Source organism: Dendropsophus ebraccatus, chromosome 2 (assembly GCF_027789765.1).
Source record: "Dendropsophus ebraccatus isolate aDenEbr1 chromosome 2, aDenEbr1.pat, whole genome shotgun sequence".
Lineage (NCBI taxonomy): Eukaryota > Metazoa > Chordata > Amphibia > Anura > Hylidae > Dendropsophus > Dendropsophus ebraccatus.
Window position 1 is genome coordinate 37,831,422 of NC_091455.1, and position 16,163 is coordinate 37,847,584.

At 41.0% G+C, this 16,163-nt stretch overlaps 1 long non-coding RNA gene across 2 annotated transcripts in view; it reads left to right on the forward strand.

Moving 5' to 3' along the window:
• Positions 1-16,163, forward strand: part of LOC138784366 (uncharacterized) — a 166,015-nt gene that overhangs the window by 22,405 nt on the left and 127,447 nt on the right. For both annotated transcript variants that reach the window (XR_011361827.1, XR_011361828.1), the window contains exon 3: positions 9,747-9,837. This is a non-coding gene — a long non-coding RNA (uncharacterized lncRNA). The remainder of the gene's footprint in view (positions 1-9,746; positions 9,838-16,163) is intronic.

Genomic DNA, 16,163 nt, shown 5'->3' on the forward strand with positions numbered 1-16,163 from the left:
CAGCTACTTGCCCTAAATGGATGGTTCCTTGCTATACCCTACCCAGTCCTCTAACATGTTCCATTCATAGTATCTTAAGAGTAATGCATGACAAAGCTCAAGAATCGATGTTCCACGTAGAGTCTTCTATACCATCATTGTCTTCATCATCTCTTAACCTTTGATTTTCTATGCCGTCCTTAGACGCCCCAATTCATTAACTGTTTAATAGAATATGAGCCTTACTTTCAGCGTTGGTGTTTTCCTATTGTTAATTTAAGCACTTATAGAAGGAGACAAGTTATTACGTATGCAGGCAGTACATGTTGGCAGAGGCTCACAGGCAATTAAGACTACAGTATGTTTGTTTTTAGCTATACATTATTGTATTAAATGATACCGACTGGGGAAAAGCTCCCAGAAATTACTGACGTTAATAGGCTAAGCCAAGGATTTTATAAGCCTGTTGTTTAAAGGGGCAGTCCTGCACTGAAATGTATATTTAGATGCAGAGATCTATAACAGCTATGCATTAGTTTAACTGCAATTCATATTAAAGAGAAATGATTAAACATTCGTGTAATTACGTCCTCCAAGGATTATTCCAGTTGTCTTTTTCTTTATTTTGCAGTTTGTGCCAGGAAAACTTTACTCCATTCAGTGAATTCTTATTCTCAAAAGAAAAAAACTATTAAAAAGGCCAATTTTGTTTTTTGCACTTTAGTTTTTTCCTCCATGTTTAAACGACCATAGCACTTTCCTTTTTTTTACAAACCCATATGAGGTCTTTTTTTAATGTCACCAATTGTACGTTTTACTGACACATTTAATTGCTTCATAACATATGCTGGGAAGCTGAAAAATCTAAATTATTTGCACGTCTTTATTCCATTTACCATGTGGTAAAACTGGCATGTCCGTACGATTACATAGATAGGGGATGTATATAATTTTTATCTTATTTTACTACTTTTAAACAATTAAAACTTTAATAAATGTGTTTAAATTTGCTCTGTTTACAGGAATATCAACTGCACACCAATTGCCATCAATTTTTATATTTTTATTTATGCACTTAAAAGATTTTTTACAGTTTCTAGCACAGGTAGTGAGGATTTAAAGGGAACCTGTCACCCCCTGTGCTGGGGCAGAGGCCGGCCGACCCCCCCAGTGGAGACCCTTATACTTACCCCGTGCACGAAGTCCCACTCCTGGACCCACTCCCGTTGCAGAGATATCACAGTCAGAAGCTCACAGCGCGCTCATCAGAGATGAGTCCGACGCTCATAGAGAATGACGTCTTCAATCATTCTCTATGAGCGTCGGACTCATCTCTGAGCTGGGCTTCTGACGGCGATATCTCGGCAACGGGAGCGGGTCCAGGAGCGGGACTTCGTGCACAGGTTAAGTATAGGGGTCTCCACTGGGGGGATGACCGGCTCTGCCCCGGCACGGGGGGTGACAGGTCCTCTTTAACATAAGTTTTGGTGTACCATTTCACTTGACGTTTCGGTCATTTACAACCTTTGTTGGTATACTGTGCTCAAGAGTTATAGGAGACACCGTGTGGGGGAACTGCATAGGAGTTAGTCATGGTCGCCACATCACAGCACATGCTGTTCTTCTGCTATACATGGTTCTTAACAGGTTAACTGGATTGTGCAAATGGATAACATTGGTGCATACTAGATTGAGTCATGAACTTTCAAGAACCCCTGATCCTTTAAGAGGTTATCTCCTAAAGATAATTTTGTCCTGTAAGGGTACAAGGCCATCATGGATGGGGATCCCCAACTCACTTCCCCCTTACATAAGCCAAAGCATGTTTTGGGGGGTCTTACAGTATATCACATGGATGGCAATTTATCTGAAGGGCTGACTTGTAATACCACTTTTGTCCTGCAGTGGCCACTGCAGGATATTACCTGCCGATGGTGTTGGGAGTGGGACCTGAGACGATCAGCCGATCACCCTGTTGGCAGCATTTTGAGAAGATTCTCTTGATTAAACAATCCATTCAAAGAAAATGTCTACATTTTCACGACGCAGTAACTAAAGAACCAAGGTCATTGTCAAGTATCATCACCAGTAACTAAGTCAGTAGCTGAACAGGCAAACTGATGTCATAGCCAATAAAGCTAATATTTTCTTATATAGGAAAACTTCTATCCACCATGAGTCAAGCACTGTATAATGTCGGGGCCCCATCAAAAAACTCTCCCAGTTTCCTAGAACTCTGTAACATGGCCATACACATATAGGCATTACACATCAGACAGAAATGGAAATTTTTTACATAATGATAAACATTTTCCATTAATTATTCTCTATTAATCTACAATAAATACTCAGTCCTATAAAGGAGCGTGCATCCTAGGAATCTATTTATTATAAGAATGAACCTTCTTTCTATGGTCGGCAATACATCATAAATTCTTTCTTATTGAGCCTATTTAGTAAATGCACTTTCTGATCTTTATCATGTAAGAAGCGCTTTGTTTAGACAAGAATGTTTACTAGAGAATAGACCTAAACATAATGTACAGAGATGAGTTTTTTAATAAAAGTAAAATTCTATATATTTTTATATTACATTATTTTTTTTCCCTTTTATTAGCTCCTTAAAGAGATAGTGAAGAGGCCTACATTAATTTATTCCTTATCTGAATGTTCCCATTTGAATATGAATATCCCCGTACAATGGCGTTCTGCATCAGCGGAGAGCAGACAATAGGAACCATAACAGGACTTTTATGTTCAGATCCATTTACTGTGTTTATGCCTACCTAGATTTTATTGTGATATTTATATCTTTTTATGTTGATGTCTCTCTTTTTTTTTCTTAATCTTATTTTGTTATCATTATAATGGTAATTTAATTTGATTTTTTTTCCATAATTATATTTTTTCTAGTTGTTTTTATTCTAGTGATCATTTTATTCAGTTTATTCCATTTGCACCTCGATGAGACTTGATGCAATTTAATATAGGACTTGTATAGGAGGCTCTTGTATGCCAACCTGTTCTTACCTTTCCGCATTCCCCTGGTGTCCTTCTACGTCATCTTCAGGTCGCGGCTGAGCGATCCTGTCTCCACTTCTGAGACGGACTTGTCTCTGCAGTGACAGCTTGCTCAGCCCATCGCTGATCAAGACGGGACAGCAGTATGAGCAATGATTGGCAAAGCGGGCTGTGTTTACCAAAACAAGTCCGTCTTGGAAGTGGAGGCAGGATCGCATAGTCGGGATCCGAAGATTCCACAGGAGGACACTAGGGCAGTACAGAAAAGTAAAAATAAGATGTTTGTTATGTTTTCACTAAGGACAGCAATAGAGATGAGCGAACCGGGTTCGGGTTTGAGTCGATCCGAACCCGAACGTTCGGCATTTGATTAGCGGTGGCTGCTGAACTTGGATAAAGCTCTAAGGTTGTCTGGAAAACATGGATACAGCCAATGACTATATCCATGATTTCCACATAGCCTTAGGGCTTTATCCAAGTTCAGCAGCCACCGCTAATCAAATGCTGAACGATCGGGTTTGGATCGACTCCAGCATGCTTGAGGTTCGCTCATCTCTAGACAGCAATATATTAGAAGTTAATTTTTAGCAGAAGAACCCCTTAAAACAGCTATATATCTCTTCACTAAATGTACTCGACCAAGAGCTTCCAAACACAATAAAATTGGGGTAGCATAATGATGTCCCTGATATAGACAACAATGTTATCTCATTAGCTACATGGGGAACCCCTTGTATTTTGTATGCTATTTTTATGCTACCTGATTTTATTGTGTTTCGGTAGGTTTTGTGAAGTGATGCTTAGGATCAGGATCAGAGGTGTTTATAAATTGGATAGTTTCCTTTTTACTTGTATAATATAACAGCTATATTTGATCCATTTTTTCTAACAGATACCAAAGGATTTTTGACCAATTCCATTGGCTTATAATGAGGGAAAACAGGTTTTTGCCAATGTACTGTAATTCTGTAGAGCAAGAAGAATGCTGTAGACCACACTACTCTTGCCATAAATATAAGTGGAATCCCTGAAGATAAACATGAAAGCCAAATGTAAACAGAGCCTTAAAGGAGTACTCTGGTGCTGATAAAAAAAAATCAATCAAAAAAACATAGTTTTGAATTTAACGCTATTTGCAGGTCCCTGAAGCTCCAGTTGGTGGCTTAATTTTTTTCTTCACTTCCTTATTTGGGCTTTCCCATGATGCACTTTGTCTCCTGTGATGTCTAACTTACTCTGTAGAACTGTTAGATGGATTACAGCTTGCTCAGCCAATCAGAGCTGAGCAACCTGAGTCATCTGACAAAGGGAGGCTGACCCAACAGGGCTTAGACCAGTTTCCCTCTTGATTATGTCATTGTCACAAAATGGCTGCCACAGGAAAGCCTGGGGTCAACAGTCATTAGGTAAGAATTAGTTTACTTCACTTCCTGGTGGGGGGGTTAAGGGGGGGTCATAGGGAAGGGGGCAGATAGGTGACTGAAGCATATTACAAAGTTATATAACTTTGTAACTGTTAATTACTGGGAAAAAGCCTTTAAGGTCCCCATACACCTTATATTTTTTTTTTCGGCCACCAGTTTAAGGTGTATGGGGCTTTCCTGACCAACCACCAACAGATGATGTCAGTGGAGATAGGGTTAGGAATGTTCTAGCTTAATCCTCCCCATAGAGAACTCAGGAACACTTGTTCATGCCGAATGTTACTGTGTATAAAGGGGCACAGGGACACCAGTAGACTTAACTGATGGATAGATTATGGTTCGGCCGTCCGTTTTTAAAGGTGAACTGTCAGCTTTAGAGGTTTGGATTAGCCCGTCATAGCACCAGAAGAACTCCTTAATAAGATCTGTTTCTGACACAATAATTGGCCTGAAAAGTTCAGCAAAGTGCAACCCTACTGAAGTAGATAGTTCTTATAGGTTGGTTCCTGAAAACATTTACAGTGTATTTACAGTATATCTGCATGTTGTCTAAAAGACGGACTTTAGGCCCCAGGGTGGTTTCCTCTGGGGAGCCTGACCATAACACTAATTCAAGGTGCCACCTTTGAAGGCAAGAAGATTTATTCGTGTTCTTGCCCTAAATTGTGGACTGTGTCCATAGCTCTTTGTGTATGCTTATTCATGGAAACTAATAATTCCCATAAAGCCATGATGATAAGGCTGGATTCACACTGCGTTTTTGCAATCAATTTAATGTATACATTTTATATAAAAACAAATGCAATTGTGTGTCATCCATTTGGATCCATTTGGATCCGTTTTTCCATTGGCTTCCATTATAAAAAAATAAATAAAAAACAGATCGAAACTGATACATTTTTTTTTTAACAGACACAAAAGTAGTCTTGATTACGTTTTTCTGTCCGTTAAAAATAACCAATTAAAACTGGATACGTTGAACGGATTGCAAGAACACAGCGTGAACCCAGCCTTAGGGGTTATATTCTTACAGTAAGTACCTAACAGTATATGTTGACATCTGAAAAGTATACTACATTTAGGGTACATGTTGGCATGCCAGCAGAATGGGCTGTATCTATGTTTTCCAGGCAGCTCTAGGGCTGCATCCATCTTCTCCAGACACCAGGAGTTACCAGCATCAGCATGATCGCTGTCAATCATTGGCTGTGAGAGTCTGCTGCTGACAGTTGCAGCCATTGAATGGCTCAGAGAGCAACGCATGCCCTAAACCACAAGAAATGCTGTGTATTGGGATCAGGGCTTGGAGAACGAAAGTGCAAGGTAGAACAAAGAAGGTAAATAAAGGGTTTTGAGAAAAAAAAATAAAAGTCAGAATACCCCTTTAAAGTCTCTAGACATTCATCAACCAGCTGTAGCCTTTGCCAATTTTTTTATGTTTTTTTTTATTTTTTATTAAATTGTTATAATATTACAAATAATTATACATCTACCATAATCCTAAGAGTAAAGTATCTGTGGCACGGGGCGTATACTGTGTGTATTTTTAGAACCTTTGCATTACATATATACTTTAGACATCCAGATGTTAAAAAAAAAAAAAAGCCACGTTTCTTTTCCTCTCCGTCTCATTCAGGACACACTTGTGTGGGAGCTATATACTTCCAGATGGCAATGGAGTAATTTTAGTGAAGGGAATGTGTTATTTTTCTCTGGCTCTATGCCAGCCTATACTACATCTGTATTTTGCCCTGCTTTTCATCTGAAAGCTGCTTATAAGTGGCACTCTAATTGTACAGTCTCATTCCCAATTCTAAAAAAAAAAAAAAAAAAAAAAAAAAAAATGGGGGGGGGGGGGCAAACCAATTTCTCTCTTTTTTTTTTTTTAATTTTCTTTTTTTTCAGGCGGGTAATTATTTTCTACAACTTGCCATTTAAACCCACATCATTATACATTGACCTCATAAATAGGAACTCCGGCAGCGAATTCTGTTCAATTATTTATATGCGTCCTCTTGCGTACACTACATATGAAGACTACCGTGTAGATTTCTCAAACCCCTTTTCCTCCGATCTACCTGCTCGCTCTCCCATCTTTGAAAGAGAGGAAATTTGTATTTGTATGAGGAATACCATTAATATCTCATATATTCTTTTATTTTTTTTATATTTTGTATTGTTTCTATTTACAGTGCACCTGAAACACATTGTGCCATTGGCTCCAAGCCCAGATTCTCTGTTTAGGAACAACTAGATGATACCACTTTTTTGTTTTTGTATTTTTTTTCCAACCTAAACAGCAGGTGCTTTGTGCACTAAACAAGGCAGACACCATCATATTGGTTTTTTTTATGTTTGTTTCTTTATTTCCTCTTTTATTATATCTTTTTTTTTTTCTTTTTTTTTTTTGCATCTCAGTAAGCAACGTAATTTTTGGCACTGGTTCAAAATGGGAGGAGTTGAGCACTTAAGTACACAATCATTTGTTGTTATTCAGTATTAAACAACATGTTTATCGAGAAATCAGGCGGCTGCCAAATAGTTAAAGGCTTGTTTTCCGTTAATGAGGTCTTTCAACTATTTCTTTGGCAAAATGCGCTCGATATTTTCTCCTCTTAATCAAACCATTGTATACATAGAATACAAATACTCTTTTGGGCCTCTCTAAGCTGGCAAGGGGTTAATTTCCTTCAATGTAATAACCCAAGATAAGAAGCCAGCTCCATGTTGTAGCTTGATCATTCTTATTATGCTGCGGGCATCGTGTTTTTTTTTTTTCTTCTTCTTCCTAATTTTCCCTTATAATTGTTTGCAAACAAGCCAGAGTTTCCTGGAGTCAGGACTAAATAATCTTAGAAAGAGTAAAGGAAATGCAGGGAAGACAAAAGATTTACTGTAGATTTTATGGAAAAGGCAAAAACAGAAGAATAAAAATATTGTGCAGCAAAATGCAACTTTTTGTAATCGAGTTTATAAAAAAAAAAAGTTAAATTTAAAATATAAATTTACATTAATTTACATTTACAAAAATGTACATAGTGAAAAAAAAAAATGTTAGGCCAAGACACTAATACATAATTGCCAAAATGTTAATTCTCTGGTCTATTCATTATCTTGTCCTCCTGTCTATAGTCATGTAGAGTAGTGAGTGTGTCTCCCAAAGTGTACTGATGCTTAAAGGGGTACTCAGGAGAAAAATGTTTTAAATCAACTGGTGTCATAAAACTATATAGATTTGTAATTTACTTCTATCTAAAAATGTCAGTTATTCAGGTACTTATCAACTGCTGTATGTGCTGCATGAAGTGGTATATCCCTTTCATTCTGACACAGTGCTCTCTGCTGCCACCTCTGTCCCTGTCAGGAACTGTCCAGAGCAATAGCAAATTTGCATAGAAAACCTCTCCTCTCCTTGTCAAACTGGAAAGAATACACGACTTCCTGCAGGACATAGAGTAGCTGAAAAATACTGGAAGATGTTTAAATTGAAGTAATTTACACATCTGTATTACTTTCTGATACCAGTTGATTTGACAACATTTTTTTTTGTTTGTTTCTAAGAAGTACCCCTTTACTCAATGTCAGGTAAAAAAATAAAAATGCAGAAGTAGCATATTGCATATCGCACAAGCATATCTGCAGCCAGTTTCGAAACCAAATCAAAAATCCATTAGTTTTGTGGGTCTTTTTATGTAGGTCTTTGAGCCTCTTTCCAACAGTCCGAGGTAGTTGCTGTATTATTCTCTGTCTGTTTCTCTGCTGCTGACATTGTTCATCAAAATACAGCTTGCTGTAAACACACCTCATTATTCCATTAATGGGACTCTGTACCCACAATCTGACCCCCCCAAACCACTTGTACCTTCAGATAGCTGCTTTTAATCCAAGATCTGTCCTGGGGTCCATTCGGCAGGTCATGCAGATATTGTTCTAAAAAAAAAACTTTTAAACTGGCAGTCCCGTGCCCTACAGGAGTGGCCTAGATTGTGTATGCATTAGGCTGGCACAACCTCTCTGTCCCTCCTCCCCGCCCTCCTCATCATTAAGAATGCCCCAGGCAGATTGTCTCCTATTCCTCAGCTGTGTCAGCCCGGCACATGGCCTTGATCGTTGAGACACCTGTGCAAATGTTCAGCATGGAGAAAATGTTCCAGTGGCATTCCTAATGATGAAGAGGGTGGGGAGGAGGGACGGAGGGGTGGTGCAAAGTTAGGGCACAGATATTCTAAGCCACGCCCGTAGGGCACGGGGCTGTAAGTTTAAAAGTTGTTTTTTAAGAAAATAACTGTATCACCTGCCAAACGGACCTCAGGACAGATCTTGGATTAAAAGCAGCTATCTGAAGGTGTAAGTGGTTTAGGGGGGACAGATTGTGGGTACAGAGTCGTTTTAAAGGGGTTGGCTACTTTATAGTAAAATAGCTCAGTGCACAGTATTAGTAAGTGTACTCATTGTCTATACTGACAGCAGCTCCCTGTGTACCTCATAGAGCTAAAATCAGACTCCCCTTTGCCTGTGTCCTGCTCTGTGGTGAGTCTGTCCATAAGATGGAGTATCATGTGACCATGCCCCACCCTCTGGGTCCTCCACAGCTGTACATAACAGAGACAGGTCATTTAACTGCTATTAAGCTTTCAAAAAAAAGGGGCTCAGTCCTGGTTGGCTCCATCCATTTTGCTGATGAGAACTTTTTGAGGATTAAATTCTACACTGAGGCTATGTTCACACGGCGTATCTTTTCGTAAAAGTACAGCCGTTGTTGCAATTGGCAACAACGGCCGTACTTTGTGCGAAAAGACATGCTGCATGTTCTTCTATGGGATCCCAGGCGGCGCTGCAAACAACTGACATGTCATTTTTCTGTGGCCGCTATTCAGCGAATATCGGCCATAGAAAACCCTGTCAGTGCACACTATGGAGGGAACGGCTGCGGCTGCTTGCTTCACAGTGTGCTATGGGGAGTTCTGATGCGGACGGACATGGATGCGCCCCCATCAGAACTCTACGGCCATAAAGATCATCCGGCCGGTACTGCAGTCCCGACCAGGATGATCTTTTCAGAGACCAGCCAGGTCACAGAACGGCCGGTCTCTTACGCCATGTGAACATGGCCTGAAACTGCATTACTAAATGGGCTGGGTGATGACATAAACAGCAAACCAAGTCCTGGATGGTAAAACCCAGGAACATATAGGGAGGGCAAATTAGTTTGTTGCTATTACAGTGTAAAGTATTTAATTCCAAATATTAATATATTATAGTTTTCTTTATTTATCTACACTAACTTCAAAAGGGTCAGTTCCACTTTTTGTTTCATTTCAGCAAGAAAAAAAGGGGATAAGATCCATTCCCTTTGTCCTTTCCCTGCAATCGGTTAAGGAACTACACAGAGAACACACCAGTATTCAGTAAGGTAAGTTGACCCTTAAGTTGTCACTATTGGCTTGCCATCAAAAGTTTTTATCGGTTGGGTGTCAGACCCAGCTGTGACTGCCAAATGATTGCCAAACTTTATAAAATTATAATTTCAGTAATGTTTCCTAGATTCTAGATAGGGGACATTAGTCCTGGGATTTATTTTATTTTTCTCCTAGAATGACGCACTTGGTATGTACGTGATTTTTCTGGACCTCATGAACCTATCAGTCTTGTTAACTATGTTACTTGTAATTGTACTCCAATGGACACTTTAGGGAGATTATGTTTAGAAAGCAGAGATGTACATTCATAGATGGGATGGTTTTCAGTTCCTGCATTCCCTCTAAGTACCTTTAAATTTGTAGACAATCTTTACACAACAGAGAGCACAGAGACCCAGATCTCAGTGAACATGCCTAATGCCTCTCAGTCCAATGGCCCACATACAACTGCAGCTGGCATAATACACATTAATACTAATAACTGAACTAGCCAAAAGGATCATAGATCGTCTATAAAGTAAATCAATAATATTATGTACCGTATGCTCAAATACAACTATTGTTGTGTAATATACTCAAGATTAAAGGGATATTCCAGCAGGGGCCCTTCTTTTGTCAATGCCTGGGGAGAGGTTGGGGGTAAACAATTACACCTCTTACCTCTCTGGCTCCAGCTCTGCCGACCACATTCCGCTGTTTCAGTCCCCCGGTGTGCAGCCGCTTCCCAATCTTGAGACATGACATTGCAGGCCTGCTCAGCCATTCAGTAGCTGTAGTGGTGTCCTACCTCTGCATGGCTTAGCAGATATTCAACGCCACGTCTCAAGACCAGGGAGCAGCATTGGGGGACTGGAGCATCGAAATGTGGTCAGCAGCGCTGGAGTCAGGTAGGTAAGTTCATGCTATTGTTTTCACCCACCACCTCCTTAGGTATTGCCAAAAAGAGACCCCAGACAGAATAGCCCTTTAGGCCACGTTCGGATGGTGTATAACAGCGGCTGTACTGTGACATGGCCGCGTCACAGAACAGCTGCTGTCTGTGGAGTCCACCCCAGCTGGTACTGCATTGCAGGCCACATGAACATCATTTTTTTAAAAATTGGAATGTGGGCACACTTGGGTGTGTCCCCGTTCCAATTAACTATAGCAGACAATGTAAAGTACGGCTGGAGCCGCACTTTACATTGTCTGCACATTCTTTTTTGTGAGGCCGCTATTCAATGAATAGCGGCCACACAAAATAGACATGTGAGTTTTCTGTGCGCCTGTATGGAATCCTGTCCGGAGTGTATACAATGTATACACTCCCCCCGGGGTTCCATAGTAGTGAATGCGATCGGCCGCTGTGGTTAAACAACGGCCATTGTTTAATCAAGAAATACAGTGTGTGAACATGGCCTTAGTTGTAGGCAAGAAACGTAAGCATACAGTAGACCATAGAGTATGTACAAGTAAACAGCGCTCTACACAAATATATGTAATCTGCTGTAATGATGTTTCCCCTCTTTGCCTAGTAATTCTTGTTTTTAGTTAATATTTCAATCAGTGAAAACCCAATAGAGAATGATGCAATATAAGAGCCATAAAAAGAAAGTTAAAAAAAAAAATCCCTTTGTTCTCCCCACAGTGCAAGCGTAAATCTATTAGCGGTATTTTTCTTTCTCCTCTTATTTTGTATCCCAGGCTTGATCTCGAGTTCTCTGAAGCAATCCTTAATCAAGCTCCCAAAGGCCTACGACGGCATGCAGCAATTTCTCCCCTGTTCTCAGCACAGATGTTTCAAGCACATTCCATTACACCTACATGCCATTACAGCTAATGGCTTATTCTGATGAAGGAAGCTGCTTTTAGCTCGGTGCAGCAAAGGAGAAAATTTCCTCCTGTACACTTCAGACATTGCAAAACAATGAAATCTGGGGGCAGGTGGTAAAACAGAACTATCTAATGTTAATTACATACAGTATTACCCCCAAATATGGCTGCTCATTAATTATGCTAATTTACACATCCTGAAAATTAATACCGTGCAGGCGACCCCTTTAACTGGGACTCCCGGGGAAAACGGGAAATTGGATAATCAGGTTTTTTTCTTTTTTTTTTTTCTTGATGTACAGATCAAAGGTTTAATTTCTCCCAACTTCTGGTACTTCAGATCGGAAATTTGCAATTGACTAACCTTAGCTAACACAATTACATTTTGAAGGATTCTCTTCCAAAGGATTACATTAGAACGGCTCTAGTAATAGGTGTGCAGCCAGCCTTGAGATTATTCTTTTAATTCAGAATTTTAGTCGTTTTGCCATTGTCATGAATTCCGTATTGCATGTCATGACTGGCCGTTCTTCTCTACAATTTACCAGTTCAGGATTATTCCTTTGTTTATATGGAGTAACTTATGCTCTTCGAAGCCAAGGCTGGCCGTACACAATGGATGGCTCCCCATACACATGCATTCTTGGCTCCACTAAGTAAGCATATGTTCTGAATAGGAAAAGAAGAAGAAGCCACTGCCAGATACCACTGGCCCGCAGTATATCGCCCAGCGGCACAAAAGAATTGATCACGTTGAAATCCAACTGCTTGACCCATCTCTTTCTAAACACTTGCCATCAGAGGATAACTTCCTGTACATTAAATTAGATGGTTAACAACTAGTGTTGAGTGGCTTGCTGAACTGTTTAGGTCCGGCACCTTTTTCCCAACCCGAACGCTTACCATTTGACTAACGATGTCTGAAGAAGTTGAATGCTGCCCTATGGAGTGCTGGAAAGCATGCATACAGTTAATTCCTGGCAGCCAACTTCTACAGAGGCTGAGAGTCAAGTGCAGAGCTGTTGGGTTTGGAGAACTTGCCGAACCTTAATAGTTTGGTAAGTCCACTCAACACTATTAGCTAGTCTTGCAAAGATTGTCCGGTTTGGCTGCTATTAATGTGTATGGCAGATTTACTGAATCTTTATTGTTTAAAAAAATTTATATTATTGTATGGTTATGTAAATTGTAAAAATTTAAACCCTTAAAATGAATATACCATCAGGTACATCGCTTTAAGATTCTTTGATCAATAGACTGGTGCTGGTGCGGGAATGCCAATGCCATGGTCATTTTTTTTGGAACCTCAGCCCTGTTGCCACGAACAGCCCCAGTCTGTTCCTGGTCACCAGCTCGGCCTAAAGCACTGGAGGCGAGCTTGCCTGCCCCCAGTGTGACGAAACCCCCTCCCCTCAGTGACTCAGCTCCATTAGTATAAATGGAGCTGCGTCACAGAGGGAAGGGGTTCCGTCACACTGGGGGCAGGCTGGCCCACCTCCAGTGCTTCAGGCCAAGCTGGTGAACAAGAATAAACCAGCTCCTTGGTTGGGAACCGGGCTGTGGTTCAAAAAGGGGACCGCAACACTGGCATTCCTGTGTTGGCGTCAGTCTATTGATGAATAAATCTTAAAGCGATATACCTGGTGGCATATTCACCTTAATAAAGGACTGTGGTTATTTTTAGCCCGTAAGTATATAATTTATTTTATTTAATAATGCAAGGTATTGTTTTATCGTTCACCCAGTTACGCGGAATGATGATCGTTACTTATGATTGTTCTTGTGGTCGTCTTGTCGTCGCTATTGCGTTCGTTGCTACTGGGAACGACTGAACGACGACTTATTCCTTGCGAAAGATTTGCAAACGATCAATGCTAAAAATAGATCCAAATTCTATCAAACAGCCAGCGATTTCTCGGTCATTTATTCTTTGTCTGCTATTACAACTAAATGATTATTGTTTAAATTCGAATGATCTAATGATTTGTGGAACGATAATCGTGCAGTGTAATAGGGCCCTTACTGAAAACAGTGAGGAGTATGGTGTGGCAAGAAAAATAAAAATTAGTGCTAACATTATAGTACCGCTATCTCCCACATAATAGTTGATGGGGACATCCAATATATGGATACAAATAATTAGCTTCTTTAATGTGGGAACTGGGTTATCTTGATAGCTGGATTTAAGTCTATGGCTATGTTTACACACAGTATTGTCATCAGTCTTTTGATCAGTCTTTTTTCAACCAAATTCTGCAGTGGAACTGACAAGGCAGAATTATAATGGAAAGATTTGCACAGTTTCTGTGTTTTCAACCCACTTCTGGTTTTGGTTGAAAAAAGACTGATGGAAATACTATGTGTGAACTGTAACGCCTGGAGTCGTGGATCCACTGGACCGTCACCAGCGATGGCACTAACCTCACCAGGGAGCGGAGTCTAAGGGGCCGCTGGTTTTCACCAGAGCCCGCCGCAAGGCGGGATGGACTTGCTGCGGCAGGCGACCCCCAGGTCGCTACCCCTGGCTTGGTTGCCAGTGACGGCAGGCGAGGCGTGGCAGGAGCAGTAGGCAAAAGATAGTGCAGGCAGAGGTCTGTAGGCATAATCGCAGGTGGCGGACAGTACTCAGAAACAATAGGAAGGCAGCGGGCAGGGACTAGGGACAAGGACAGCGGACAGGAACAAGTAACAAGGACTGAGGTCAGGAACAACAGGGAGCTGGGTCAAACGCTATGGGAAGCATGTAGGGGCTCCAACACCTGTGGTGGGGCATGGTGGGATTAAATAGGGAGTGGTTGGTGCAACTACCAATTAAGGGCGGACTGGCCCTTTAAATCTGAGGCTGCCGGCGCGCGCGCCCTAGGAGGCGGGGACGCGCGCGCCGGCCGGGACAGACGGAGACAGGAGCGGGGCGAGGTAAGGCGCCCCCCGGGGCCGAACTAGTAGCAGCGCCGGGTCCCTGCACATGACATGAACATAGCCTATGGGATAGAAAAACAGATCCTTACAGATTATAACATAGCATGACGGCTCATAATAGATCCATCATGGGTCCTGTAAAAAGGGGAAGGCATGAGCTCATTGTAAACAGACCCTTAAAGCTAAATATGTTGCTATAAATAAATATCCATTTGCATCAATTAACATCACCTTAATTGGAAAATAACATTGGTAGAAGCCGCATCATCTTTATCATGTTGGTGTATTATGTTTTTAACCACAAAGTGGTTTCCGTTTAAGTCTTTCAAGCATGTACTCTCTATATGTGTATATTTTACCCTATGGTCCTATTCCAAGGACCAAATGGACTCTGAAGACTATGTATTATTTAATGTAATCTACTAGTTGAACCTGGTCACCAATCCTCTATGTTTCTACTATCTACATTTCTGTGTCTTAAGCCCCTATTACATGAGTCGATTATCGCCCGCATTTGGTCGATTATCGGCCACTACGGCTGATAATCGTTTTGTGTATTAAAAGGCAACAATCAGCCAACATGCCCAATGTTGGCTGATCGTTGTCTTTCAAGATGTTGAAAGACTAACAACAACAATGGCAAAGATCTGCTGCCGTGGCCCCATGTACTAGGAGTGGTAGCAGCAGACCGCTGCTGTCTCCCATGGACGATCTTTAGATCTTTAGGAGCCCCTCCTGCATCTTCTCATGCCCCCCCCCCCCTGTACTTACCTACAGGGAACGAGGAGCAAGCGAGCAGGTCGGCATTTGCTTGCACCTGCTGATTGCCCCGTATAATAAGGCCTTTAGAAAGGCTTAAAGGTTACTGGTTACAAACTCCGAACTCTATATTGCCATGCACTCACTAACACTGGAAGATCGGGTTACTGTGGATACATCTCACGCCAGGTGAAATCTGTGAATGAGCCTTAATTTTTATAACAGGTTTGTGCATAGAACTTGGTGTACGTAGGACATTTCCACCGTAACCTGATCTGGTGTCAGCTGTGATCGCATGCTGATCAGGAGTTGGCCGTTTGTGTCAGGTCACCTTTAACTTGTGTCTTTTTTCAATTACCTGCAAAGACTACAGACTGCGTTCCAGTAAATCATAGCACTGAAACTGATAATGACTGGTTTGTCCTTGAAGGTAGACAGTGAAGGTATATACTCATAACCTAGCACTCTTCCCTCTCTGCCCGATTGTGGGCGGCTTCTTAGTAGATATACAGTCTGTCTCTTTCTTTCTAGTAGATGTGGGTAGATTTGGAAAGATTTTGCCATTTCATTTGTAACCTCAGGCAGTTAAAAGGCTATGTTCACACAACGTATTATTTTAAAGAGAACGATCATTATTTTCCATATCCAGGCTCTGTTCACACGATTTTTTCCTCTCTGTTTAAAATCATGTCCGTCATTTCAAGGTTAAAATGGTGGACGTCATTTTGCTGTTTGGCCGCCCGTCAAACAGCTGTTTGGCACAGCTATTGGTATTATCATTATTCAAGTTCAGGTGGACGGATTGCCCTTTGGATGTGTCTTTAATTCA